This window comes from Nomascus leucogenys, chromosome 13 (assembly GCF_006542625.1).
Source record: "Nomascus leucogenys isolate Asia chromosome 13, Asia_NLE_v1, whole genome shotgun sequence".
NCBI lineage: Eukaryota > Metazoa > Chordata > Mammalia > Primates > Hylobatidae > Nomascus > Nomascus leucogenys.
The window spans coordinates 15,534,737-15,548,247 of NC_044393.1; positions in this window are offsets into that span (position 1 = coordinate 15,534,737).

Here is a 13,511-nt window from a genome sequence, read left to right on the forward strand (position 1 = left end):
TGAAGGCTGCTAGCTGGAGGCTTCATCTGTATGATAAAACCTTGGTTGGTCTCTACAACCCCTTGTCTTAACCCAGACATTCCCTTCTATTGATTCCAGGACTTTAGGTAATAAATTAGCACTTTTAACCAATTGCCAATCAGAAAATCTTTGAATCCACCGATGACCTGGAAGCCCACCCCTCACCCCCTTCGAGTTGTCCCGCCTTTCCTGACCAAACCAATATATATCTTACCTGTATTGATTGATGTCTTATGTCTCCCTTAAACATATAAAACCAAGCCATGGCCCAACACCTTGGGCACATGTTCTAGGATCTCCTGGGGCTGTGTCATGAGCCCCTAATATGGTCAGTCATATTTGGCTCAGAATAAATCTCTCCAAATATTTTACAGAGTTTCAATCTTTTTGTTGGCACTGGTCTTGAACTCCTGGCCTCAAGCAATCATCCCATCTTGGCCTCTTGAAGCTCTATAGGCATGAGCCACCACTCCTGGCCTTTCCTTGTTATTAGTTTTCTCAAATTCCATGTTCCTGGCAGCTGTGACGGACAGATTTTACTGGTGACGTTGGAACAACACAGATGGGTAATTTTATCTGTGCCCTGGTCCCTTGGCCACTTCTGCCACCTCCAGCATCCGGATGTGTTGCTTAGCAACCCCATCCCTTTCTACCTCCTGCCTTTGACCTCGACTCCACATCCCCACTCAAGTCTGAATAGTTCTTCTCTGGGCAACTCTCATCTCAGCTGGTGATAAATGGATTTTCTTACCTTCTGCCCTGGTAATTCAAGGTGGCCACTTACTGGCTGTCTACCCTGTGGCAGGCACAGACCTACGCCTTTGCACGCAGTATCTCACCAGTCTGCACAAGAGCCTCATGTGAGGCCTGTTTTCCCATTTTACAGATGAGGGAGTCTAGGATCCTCCATGAGAAGGGACTCAATGGTCTATAGGGGAGTTGGGGTTCACCTTGTGCTGTCTCACCCTGGGGTCCAAGCTCCTCACCAGGGCTCCCTGTTTACTCAATTTAAATCATTCACCTGCTACTGTCTCCACTTTCTCCAGGATGATCCTTTGCTCCTGGGGTGGCCAAACATTTTCTGGTAAGGGCCAGAGAGTGAATATTTTGGGCTTTGTGGGGCCCATGGCTATGTTGCAAGTGCCCCGCTTTGCTATCATAATGCCAGGCAGCCATAGCCAGAGACGGTTTATACACAGATCAGCACTGCCGTGTCCCAGGAAAACTTGATTTACAAAAACAGGCAGTTGGCCTCAGGGCTGTAGTTTGCTGATCTCTGATAGCTTTCTTTAAATAAGCCCATTTTCTTTTTCCACTAAGCAACTTTTATTTGAAAGAAACACTTACGTCATCCAGAGTAAATGTGAAACCAGCATCTCTTGCTGGGAAGGAAGGTAACTGTAAAAATAAAAACAATAAACTTAAGCAGAGGCGCCACATTCTGCAGTAAGCCTGGGGGCTTCTCCCTTGTTGGAAAGGATGAAAAGCTGGGCTTGGAGAGGTGGGAGAGGCACATCAGCACCAGATCAAGATGTTTTCTTCGAGGTAATTGGAAGAACCAAGAGAAACTCTGTATAGGATGTAATGTTACTGAGTGCCGTGTTTGGTTTGTGCAAAGATTTCACACACTGGGATTTGTGAAGCTCTGAGTAGGAGAAGAGAGCAGGGAGCAGTGTTGGAATGTATTGTGCTCACCCTGGAGTGGGGATTTGGGGGCATCTGCAGGCAGTGAGGATGTAGGATTCACAGGACAAAGGATGGGCGATGCGGCCTTGGCCCTGGCTTCCTGACAGATCAGCTCTAAGGGGCTGCTGTGGTTCCTGCAAAGCCTGGGACCTGGAAATGTGAGGTAGGAGGCAGGACTCAATTCCAGAGGTGGGGCTCAGACACTGGACCAAAATCTGTGCTTGCTAAAACAGCTTGGGTGGAAGCAGCTTTCCATCAGACATGCCCACCAGTGTGCCATGTCAGTTTACCATTGCCATGGCAACACCCGGGAGTTACTACCCCTTTCCATGGCAATGACGTGAATACCCAAAAGTTACTCTCCTTTCCCTAGAAATTTCTGCATGAAACAGTCTTTAATCTGAATGTTTTTAAAAGTAGGTATAAGGCCGGGCATGGTGGCTCACACCTGTAATCACAGCCCTTTGGGAGGCCGAGGCGGGTGGATCACTTGAGGCCAGGGCTCCAAGAGCAGCCTGGCCAACATGGCAAAACCCCACACTAAAAATATAAAAATTAGCTGAGTGTGGTGATGCGCGCCTGTAATCCCAGCTACTCGGGAGGCTGAGGCAGGAGAATCACTTGAACCCAGGAGGCAGAGGTTGCAGTGAGCTGAGATGGCCCACTGAACTGCAGCCTGGGCAACAGAATGAGACTCTGTCTCAAACAAAAACAAAAGTGGGTATAAATATGACTGCAAAACTGCCCTGAGCTGCTGCTGCTCTGCCTATGTGGTAGACCCACTCTGCAGGAGCAATCACAGAGCAGTAATACTGGCTCTCCGATAAAGCTGTTTTCTTCTACCTCTGGTTTGCCTTTGAATTCTTGCTTGCACAAAGCCAAGAACCCTCTTGAACTAAGCCCCACTGTGGGGCTTACCTGCCCTGCATCAGGTAAGTATCAGCTATGGCTCAAAAGGCAGGTCAAAGGTGACTTTTCAAGTATATTTGTGTCACAGAAACTCCCACTGTAACATCAAAAAATAAGTGATTTTTTCAATTCCCTTTATTAGGGTTTCTTTCCCTGTCCCCCTCATTTCTCCACTTATTTATTTGTCTTCTATCCATATCTATATAGTTATACTTCCCCCTCACACACACTCATTTTGTGTATGTTCAAAAATATTTTGGTTATCTTTTATTTCTGGCAACTGCTGCTGCTGCCTCCTGCATGAGCAGCCAAGAAAAGAATTAATTTAGACTTTCTGCAATGTCAGGGCCTCTCTCATTCAATTACTCTCCTTGTCTCTTGGAAGCTCTGGTAACTTAGTTTAATGATCTCTCACACCTTATGTCCTTAAAAAATGCCCCATGTGTCTCCTGGCTCTGGCATTCTTAATTATGTTGGCAGCTTTAGGTTTCCTTATCATTACCCGCACTCCGGGACCTCATCCCCACCCCGTCCCCATCCTCATCTTCACCCAGAGCTTCCCATCTCCCCACCTCCGTTATCTCCCATTTCTGTCTGCACTTTATCCACGACATTCCCATGTTTTCTGCTCTTACTAGAAACCTTATTTTACCCAGCACTGCATTTTTAAACTGAAAGAAGATGTTGATTATTATGCCCTTATCAAAATCCATTACTTGAAAAGCTCGAGGTGAGGTTTGGGGAGGACTGTGGACTTCCATGAAGTTGGAGCAACAGATATGCAGCCGTTTAATTCCCTAAGACAGGCGCGGAGGGAAGGGACGTTATCTCCTTAGTATGGGCACTCGATTAACTGTGACAGAGATAAGAATTACACACATCTCCACAGCAGGCTGCTAAATAAAATTGAAGGAAGGTATTTAAATCCCTTCACATCAAGCTGGAAGAAGCTCTATATGAACAATTCCATGTGATTAAGCCTTGGGAATGTTGCCTCTGCAAATCCCCAAGGGCTCTTTCTTATGTATTTCCATTTTGTTTCCATAAGACTTTGGCGCCCAGGTGTCTGAGACTGCAGGAAAGTTAACCAGCAACAGCCTTGGGGCTAGGGAAGGACAAAGCTCTTGGAGACCTTGAGAGTGAAGCTTGGAAGTCCCCACCTTCAATTGAGCCTCTGGCTCAGGCTGGGAGAGAAGATGGAGTCGGTCCTGGAAGGTTTGGTGGTGAAAGAGGATGACAGGACATTTCTAAATCGTCATAGGAAGGTGGTAAGTGCTCTACCGTGGCTCAGTGTACTGTGTGCCAGGGTTACACCCCAAGGAACAGGAGTGCTCATGGAGGGGTGGATGTTATTCTTTCATCCAAAAAGTATCTCTTGAGCCCCTACCATGAGCCAAACATTGGGATGCAACAGGGAAGAAATCAGACAACCTCCCTGCCCTCAGGGAGCTTACACTCCCGGGGAGGAGGTAGACAAAAAGCACAATTCATAATATATTTTGTTGATTTGGAAATGTACCATTTGTTGTCACATTTTAATATTTAAAATTGGAGTACATCTTATTAGTGTCGTTGTGTTGTAGTTTGTCAGTGTTTTTCCTTTCTCAGCAGTGTGTAAAATAATGGTGCATCTTATAGTTGTTGGCATCTTAGATTTGATGACATTCTCTAGTACTTCAGGTCATAATAATGACTATGAAAGGAAACAAATAGCCAGGTGTACCTGTCAGAGAACAAATGGCAGGACACAAATGGCTCAATCACCAAGGTTTGGTTGAAGAGTTTATTTATTTATTTGTATAAATTGAAGTGGCAGGAGTACGGTTTTGTTATGTGAATATGCCACATAGTGCTGAATCTTGGGCTTTTAGTGTCATCATCGCTCCACTAATGTACATTGTACCCATTAAGGAATTACTCATCCCTCACCCTGCTGTAGCCCTCCCACCCTTTGGAGTCTCCAGTGTCTATTATTCCACACTCTATATCCACATGCACACATAATTTAGGTCCCACTTATAAGTGAGAACATGCAGTTTTGACTTTCTGTTTCTGAGTTATTTAACTTAAGGTAAACGGCCTCTAGTTCCATCCATGTTGCTGCAAAAGACATAATTTCATTCTTTTTTTATTTTTGAGACGGAGTCTCACCCTGTCACCCAAGCTGGAGTGCAATGGTGCTATCTCGGCTCACTGCAACCTCTGTCTCCCATGTTCAAGCGATTCTCCTGCCTCAGCCTCCTGAGTAACTGGGATTACGGGTGTGTGCCACCATGCCTGGCTAATTTTTTGTATCTTTAGTAGAGATGGGGTTTCACCATGTCGGCCAGGCTGGTCTCAAACTCCTGACCTTGTGATCTGCCCACCTTGGCCTCCCAAAGTGCTGGGATTACAGGCGTCAGCCACCGTGCCTGGCCAATTTCATTCTTTTTCATGGCAGAATAGTATTCCTATTCTATTGTATGCTATTCCTATTCATAGAATGTAGTATTCCTACCCTATATTCTATTCTATGAATATATACATACATTTTTTTCCACATTTAGGAATACTATGGCAGAAAGTATATATGCCACATTTTCTTTATCCAATCATCTGTTGATGGACGTTTGGGTTAATTTCATATCATTGCTATGGTGAATAGTGCTGAGGTAAGCATACAAGTGCAGGTATCTTTGACACAGTGATTTCTTTTCCTGTGGGTAGACATCCAGCAGTGGGATAGCTGGATTAAATGCATCTCCATACTGTTTTTCATGGATGCTGCAGTAATTTGCATTCCCACCACAGTGGAGAAGTGTTCCCTGTTCTCCACATCCTCACCAACATCTGTTATTTCCTGATTTTTTAGTAGCCATTCTGACTGGTGTAACATGGTATCTCGCTGTGGTTTGAATTTGCATTTCTCTGATGATTAGTGATGTTGGGCATTGTTTCATATGCTTACTGGCCTTTTGTATGTCTTCTTTTGAAACTATGAAGACAGTTTAAGGAAGAGATGGCTGACAGGGGTGGGACAGGGTTACAAGAACCCATGGGGGTGGCGCTGCACCCAGGGGCAAGCCCTAGCTGCCTGAGGCCTGAAGGGGGGAGGATGGGGCAGTATTCTTAAAAAGGGGTTGAGCTGAAACCTTAGAGGACACCCAAGTGCAGCCATGAGTATCGGGTGATGCAGCCACTGCAGGAACTGCCGTCCAGTGTGGGAGCACGGAAAATCGACATCTTGCCCTAACTACTTCCTGCTCTCTCCCGTTAGCCAAATTCCCGGTGAGGCCAGAGGCCAGGGAGCCTGGCTGAGGCAGTCCCTTGAGGTCAGCCCTCAGGGGCACAAGGCAGGGTTGAGGGGGCTGAACGTGGACCTGCAAACAGAAGTAAGGCAGCATACAGCTTAGCGAATCGACCAGGCGGTGACCAGTAGTTCTGTTCTGGTTTGCACAGGACTGAGGGCTTTCCTGGAATGCGAGCTTTGCTGCTGAAACTGGGAAAGTCCGGTAAACTGGGGTGACTCTCACCCTAGTAGACAGTTGCAGGGGAAGTCAGGAGAGGCCACTCTGCAAAGTCTCAGCTGAGCTAAGACGTGGGCCATGGGGACATCTAGGGGAGAATGTTCTAAAGAGGGCAGGACCTGAGTGGGCTGAGCATGGAGTGCAGGAAAGTCACTGAGCCTGTGGGCCTGGGTGGAGTGGGCAGAGGGAAGTGAGGCCAGGGATGAGGTCCAAGCATTAGGACGATTCTGGACCATGTGCAAGGCCTCGTGCCATGGTGTGAGGAGTGTTGATTTGACTCAAGCATGACGGAGTCGCTGGGGGATTTTGAGCAGAGGAAGGATGTGATCCAATGGGTTTAACAGGAGCCCTGTGGCTGTCATGGAAGAAATGGCCCCATAGAGGGTGAGAAGGAGGTGGGGGCAGTGAGGAGGCTCCGGAATATTCCAGGCAAGAGATGAGGGTGGCCTGGTGGTCCAGGGTGGGATGGTGGAGGTGGGGAGAAGTGGTGGGAGTCAGAACTGATTTTGAAAGTAGAGCCGGCAGGATCTTCTGATCAGTTGGAAATTATGTAAGGGAGAAAGGAGTCAGAAGCAAATCCAAGGTCACTTTGCACCGTTCCTATGGAGATGCTCCAAACATGGGACTTATGAGCTGTGATGAATTTATAACTAAGAGTATGTTGGCAGATGCTGCAAGCTTCCAGGCCTTCTCTAGAATGTTCTCATGGTGGAAAACAAAGCTTGGGCGAGACCCATACTCATGATGTTCACCCCGCAATCCATGAAATGCGTGCTGCAATAGCCCACATATACCAGTGGAGTCATCCTGTGGTTGTGTATGTGCTGGGAGGTGATCAAGCTGTTTGCTACAAATCTAAAGACATTGGTGTCAGGAGAAATAGAAGTTCAGACAGAAAGATGGGGCCTATGGGGCCAAATGAGCCCAAGCAGGGTGTCTGGCACCCTGTCTAGAGAGGGAAGAGACTTGTGGTCCCCCAGTCCCCAGCTGGGTGAGGTGACCCACCCAGACCCTGCTGTGGTGGGTCAGTTCAGGAGGAAGCAGGGCCGCAGGTGAGCCTGCCCAGGGTAGCAGGTGCCATGCAGCCCATAGAAGAAAGGTCAGGGAGGTCTCCCAGGAGGAGCTGACATGTGAGCCAGGCTGGGCAGAGAAGGTGGCAGAGTGAGGAAGGGGGTCGCAGGAGGAGAGAGGAAGACCAGGACATGCAAAGGTGCAGCCGACAAGGCCAGAGGGACATGATCTGGGACGTGATCCAGGATGATGGGACCATCTAGATCCATTTATATCCATTAGGGCCCTTTGGCTGCAAGAGACAGCTGTATAATTCAATCCAAACAGGAATGTAGTGGCTGCCTCTGTGTGGAGTTCTCAGACACAGGAGGGGCTGGGGACCAGGAGTAAAGAGGACAAGTCCAGGGTCTTACCAGGAGGTCTCAGTAGCAGGAACTGGGAGGCATCTTATGTAGGCCCTACCCTGGTATCCATGACCCGACTGATCTTTGCCTTTGAGGGAAAGGAACCCACATAGCCATGGCAGCCTTGATGTTGCACACGAGGAGCTGGAGTCCAAGGTCATGCAGCACATCCACTGTCACAGCCAGCAGGTACAGATGGAGGGTGCCTATCCCAGCCCACAGGCTCCCAGCCTCAGGTTTTCCAACTACAACGGAGCTCTCAACCCCAGGCATTCCCGAGCTACCTTCATGACTTTTGTCATTTGCATATGCTGCCTCCAGTATTATGAAACCATTTTTTAAAAAAATCAGTTTACTTATCAATTCGTCTTAGGCAATAGTGTCAGTGAAATCATGTATTTGACGAGCTACTTTTTTGTTTTCTAATACTCACCAAATTGTTTTATACAATTAAAACAGACAATGGGACAATGGTCATCTATGAAGAGCCCTGATCATCTTTGTGAGGACCTTTCCACAGTTTGGGAAACTGTGTAATATAACTTTAGCAGCTTTTATGTTGGAGGATGAGGCAGATGGGTTATGTTCAAACATCTTTTTAGCCCCCAAACTCTCACTGTTAAGGAGAATCTCATATTGAGCTCTAATTTGCAAAACCAAGAAAAGGGGAGCTTTCGGGCTTGGAATGGAAGTTGGGGGTAAAGGAATCCAGCCCATCTGTCTTTCCCCTGGCCACGTGGAAGATTTCAAAGCATCTCCTTGGAATCTAAGAAAGATCCTGGTTTGAAGATGTTGGTGCTGAGTACAGTACATGCTCTAGTGGCTGTAGGGCCAGGAAGGGGCATGAGTGAGTTGGGCCTGTGCTGAGGAAAACAGACTCCAGCCCAGGGTACACGTGTGTGCTGAGCACGGTGGGTGGGCGGGCACCTCCATCCCACAGGCTCCCTGGGCTGCAGAGGTGGGAAAGCTAAAACCTGCCTTTCCCAGGCTCCTCTGGGCATGGAGTGGGGTGAGGTCATCTGCTGCTGCTGATGCAGAGACTCTGACTGATGCATGTGCTAACAGTTGGGGCATTAGCATGACGGAAGGTTATGAAAGCGTGTCCTAGATTTCTGGCAGCCTTGAAATGCACTCTCATCCCAGATTCCAGGATTCCAGGATTCCAGGGTGAGTGCTACCGAGATGTTCCCAGCAAACTGCTAAAACCGGAGTTGTTTTATGTCAGTAACACCTAAGTGTGACCACGACTGAGGAGTGGGGACTGGCTGGCTTCCTTTCCTCCTCCGGGCTGAGGGGGTAAGTCTTAAGTGAGTTAGCAAATTTCAGGGTCAGGACAGCTTGATCCCTGCAGATGGTGGGACAAGGTGTTGGTGACCCATTTCTCTCAGGAAGGACCTCTGGGGGCAAGGATGTCCCCTCTGCACCGTTCCCAGGGTGCCTGTGTGGATTAACTGGGCAGCGAGATCACAGAGCAACCAGGCCACAAATTGCTCCAACGAGGAGGCAGGACTTTTCCTCCCTGCCCTTTTAAACTTGCTGTGGTGGATTCCTTTTTTTGGTTTGGGGAAGATTGATGATTTCATTATTTGTGGCACTCAGCAACAAATCTCAGAGTTGCAGCTAAAGTGAGCTCTTTCCCCACGCTGCATCTTCCACTCTGTTATTCATCATGTTTGATCATTCACTTACTTCGGACCACCGCAGGCACTGGGAGGGCAGCGTATCATGGACTTGGGACAGTTTTTATTCTTTAAAGGCTCGGGGAGGGAACCTTGTAGGAAGGGACAGGGCTGGGGTGAGACTGTCTCAGAGTCATGGCTGGAGATGGGCTGGAGCAAGTGAAGCAACAAAGGCCACAGAATGACCAATAAAGAGAAGTGACAGCAAAACCCTCCTGGGACCTCAAAGCCTGACCCTGTTTGCCAAGAAAATCTCTCATGGAAAAGGAGAGACTTAACGCCAGAAAGAAAAGAAACAGCTGAAGGGTTCTCTGCCAAAGGAATGTCAAAGACTTTAATTCGAGATGAAATGTGCTCTTGTTTGTGTACAATTAATTTTCCTCCCAAATGAAGGGTTTTGTCTATTACTTGAGTATTTCAATAGCAGCCGTGCGATTACGGTAGCATGTGCCTCTTCAGTTTGCGAAACGGCTGTTTGTGTTGACGTGTTGGAAAAGCACACATTGCTTGGGTTACTTCCTGGGTCTAAGAAGGAAAAAACAGAGTCAATGAAAACACCTCCAAATAGAGACTTGGCTCCCGCGAGGATGTCATCTGGAAAATGTGAGCAGGACCGTTCCCCAAGAAGGAAGGGGCTGCAGGAATTCTGCTCTGGCTATGGGGAGCTGTGGTTAGGAGGATGGAGACTACACCTACAAACTGTGGGCAGCAGGGTCCTAACTGAAATGCCTCGAGAGGCCAGGTGGGGCATGTGTATGAGGGAAGCCTGTTGAGTGTATTTTTTTCAACACAAATGTATTTGTTTGCATAGTAAATACCCAGGGAATTCATTTTCACAAAGAAATACATGATCCTACATTTCTTGAAACACATAGTTCTCCATCTATTTATTTTTATAATAGAGAGGTGGGTAGAAAGATTTGTTTTCATGATGGAAATAAAGGCCAGCAGCCTGAGAGAGGTAGTAAGTAGTGATGACTCTCACCTTCTCTGTTGAGGGACAGCAGGTGGTGAGCACTGTGGCAAGTCTAGGCTCACTGGCTGGTTCAATGAGGTGGCTGTGACATCCTCAGGCCATGAGTCACCCAGTAAAAAGGGCATCCAGATGGCTGTGTCTTTGATTTTTCAGAGGAAGATGGAAATGTATATTTTAATATAAAATATTCTTTTTTTTTTTTTTTTGAGACAAGGTCTCAGTCTGTCACCCAGGCTGGAGTACAGTGATGCGATCACCGCTCACTGCAGCCTTGACCTTCCAGGCTCAAGCGATCCTCCCACCTCAGCATCCCGAGTAGCAGCTGGGACTACAGAAACATGCCACGATTCCAAGATCATTTTTAATTTATTTTTTTGTAGAGACAGGATCTCACCATGTTGCCCAGGCTGGTCTCAAACTCCTGGGCTCAAGTGTTCTTCCTGCCTTGGCCTCCCAAAGTATTGAGATTATGGCATGAGCCACTGCACCTGGCCTCATTTTTAAATGTTGAAAACAAAGTGTACAGACCCGAGTGCTGTGGGCTGATCACATCCTCTAGCCAGATGTGGCCTGTGGTCCTTTACTTTGTGTTTGGGATAGACCATTAATATGCAAATTGTAGGAAACATGCTTCTAATTTTGGTGAGTAATTCATTCCATCTGTTTAGGACTCATTTTTTCCACCCACAAAATCAGCTCCTATTTCTGGCCCAGTTTATGTTTAACGGCTCTAAAACCTGCATATTTATCCTCAATTGAGTTTGATTGTGTAGAAAATACCCAGAGAAACCCAGTCTCCACAGACCAGATCAGAATATCCATAGGTCATCACTTGGTGTCTCTGGGCTCTGGATCCATTGGGATTTAGCTTTGGCTGCTGTGGTAGAGACAGTGGCTTATACAAGCTGGAAGTGCATTTCTCACCCATGTCAACAGCTGAGCTGGTGTGCCAGTTCCAGTTTGTGAAGTATTGAGGGACCCCGTTTCCCTTTGTCTTTTTGCTCTGCTATCCCTAGGCCATTGGCTTCCTTCACTTGGTCCAGATGCCCCACCCCTGTCTGCATTTCAGCCAGTGAGAAGAGAGAAAAGAGCTGGGCACACCCTTTCCTCCTTGGGCACAACCTGGTAGGAGCGCCACTCCTGTACTCACATTCCACTGGGCAGCACTTACTCACCTGACCACACATCGCTGCAAGGAAGGCTGGGAACGGCCGTCCTTCTTCTGGGCTGCCATGCACCAGCTAAACTGCTAATTAACAGGGGTTCTATTACTAAAGGAAATCTGTACAGATAATGGGGGACACCCAGTCATTGTAAGCACATAAGGTGGACAATTCCAAGTAAAGCACACAAACAAAATTCCAAGATCTCAAGTGGGATTCTCAATTAGCTTTCAGTTTCACTCCTGACAGAACATTTTTTTAACCTGTTTAACCAATTTTGAAGTAAAATGGCTTTTTCAACTAATGCCACAATATCAAGTTACAAACCTCAGTAACTTCTGTTTTTCTTTTGTAAAGACAGGGTCTCACCATGTTGCCCAGGCTGGTCTCGAACTCCCGGGCTCAAGCGATCCTCTCACCTTGGCTATGGAGGGAGGATCTTTTGGCTAAATTTGTGCACCAATTGAACTATGGTTTGCTTCATATTTTGTTCTAAATCATTCCAGTGTTTTGTCCAAATGAATTTATTTTAAAAGGGAATTTTGCCAAATGATAAGATACAACATCAAATTTGGGGGCCGCAGCTAAAGCAGTGCAGAGAGAAAAAATTATAGCTTTAAATGCAATGTAATGTAATAGAACAAGAAAAGTAAAAAATCAGTGACCTAAGATTCTACCTCAACACACTAGAAAAAAATCAAAGTAAACCAGAAGTATGTAGAATTAATACGTAGATATGTAGAATTAATACGTCGATATATAGCTATGAAATATGTAGGTAAAGAGAAGAGCGGAAGTAAATGAAATAGTACATGAAAGGCAATAGATAAGATTAACAAAGATAAAAGTTAGTTCCTTAAAGAGATCACCAGAATGGACCGACCCATAACTAACATTTTTCTACATCTTGATTTTATCACTTAACTCCTTGTTGATATACCTTCAAGACATCTTATATGGCTCTAAATTAAAGTTGTTCTTTACAATAGCTGTGGAAATTCCATTGGGTGGCTATACATGCACAATGCTCAGCCATTCTTCTCATAATGGGAATGTGTTTTGTTTCCAGTTCTGAGAAGCCATAAACAACACTTGCAGTAAACATCTGTGCAATTTAGGATAAGGTATGGGTACTTTTATTTTTACAGTTTGCATTTCTAGCAGTTCAAGAGCAGAGATATGCTTTTCTGTGAATTACCTCTTTATAGCTATCACCTCTTTTTCTTGTCAATTTGTAAGAATTTGTATATTATGAAAATTAGCTCACTGTCTAGTATTCACTTACAAATACTTATACAGGTTTATATAGCTTGTTTATGTAATCATTTTATGTACAAAATTTTCAAATTTTTGTATTTTCAGTTTTTTAAATATCAAGATTATCCATATTGGTTTGTAAAGTGTTGTCGACCTCCCTAGATTATAATTGTAATATCTTAGAGTTTCTTGCAAATTTTTTTTTTTTTTTATATAAGGGATAAAGCTATAGAGAGCCCTCCTGTCCATGGTCATGACCTTTCCAGGACAGCTCACTCCTGGTGGCTGGGGAAGTCAGGGAATAAAAGCCTGGAAATTTGGGCCCAACATGGGTTGACTCCTACAAGCAATATTTGTTTCAGAACCTCTGCAAGTTTGCGGAGGCGATGTCAGGCCTGCCTTGCAGATCAACTTCTCCCCTGCCCAGCCTGTCTTTCCTCACCCAAGTACCTTTCACAAGTGTTGGTCCTTAGAAATACTTTGAACTGAAAACTCCATCTCAGTCTCTGCTTCTGGAGACCCCAGCCCGGGGCAAGAGCAATGGGTTGGTGTGGGGGCTACAGTGAGGGATCCGTGTAGTCCAGCTCCAACAGCACAAGTCCCCATCTGGTTCCTAGTTTGCATCACAAGTCTGTGTATTCCACAGATGGAGGGGTCCCAAGATTGAAAAAAAGTATCGTGACATATTTTGGGGATTTTGACCTGATTTGACTTTTATTTTTATTTTTAAATGTTTACTTCTCTGTCCAGCCCAGACCTTTAGCTGATGTCCAGATTCATGTATTCAGCTGTGGTTGGGTTCTCTCCAACTCAAATAGTCGTGGATTTTCCTCTCCAGCTCCTCAGTTCACCCCCCCACCTCCTGCCCAGGTGCTCAGGCTGACATGGCCAGCTCCTCT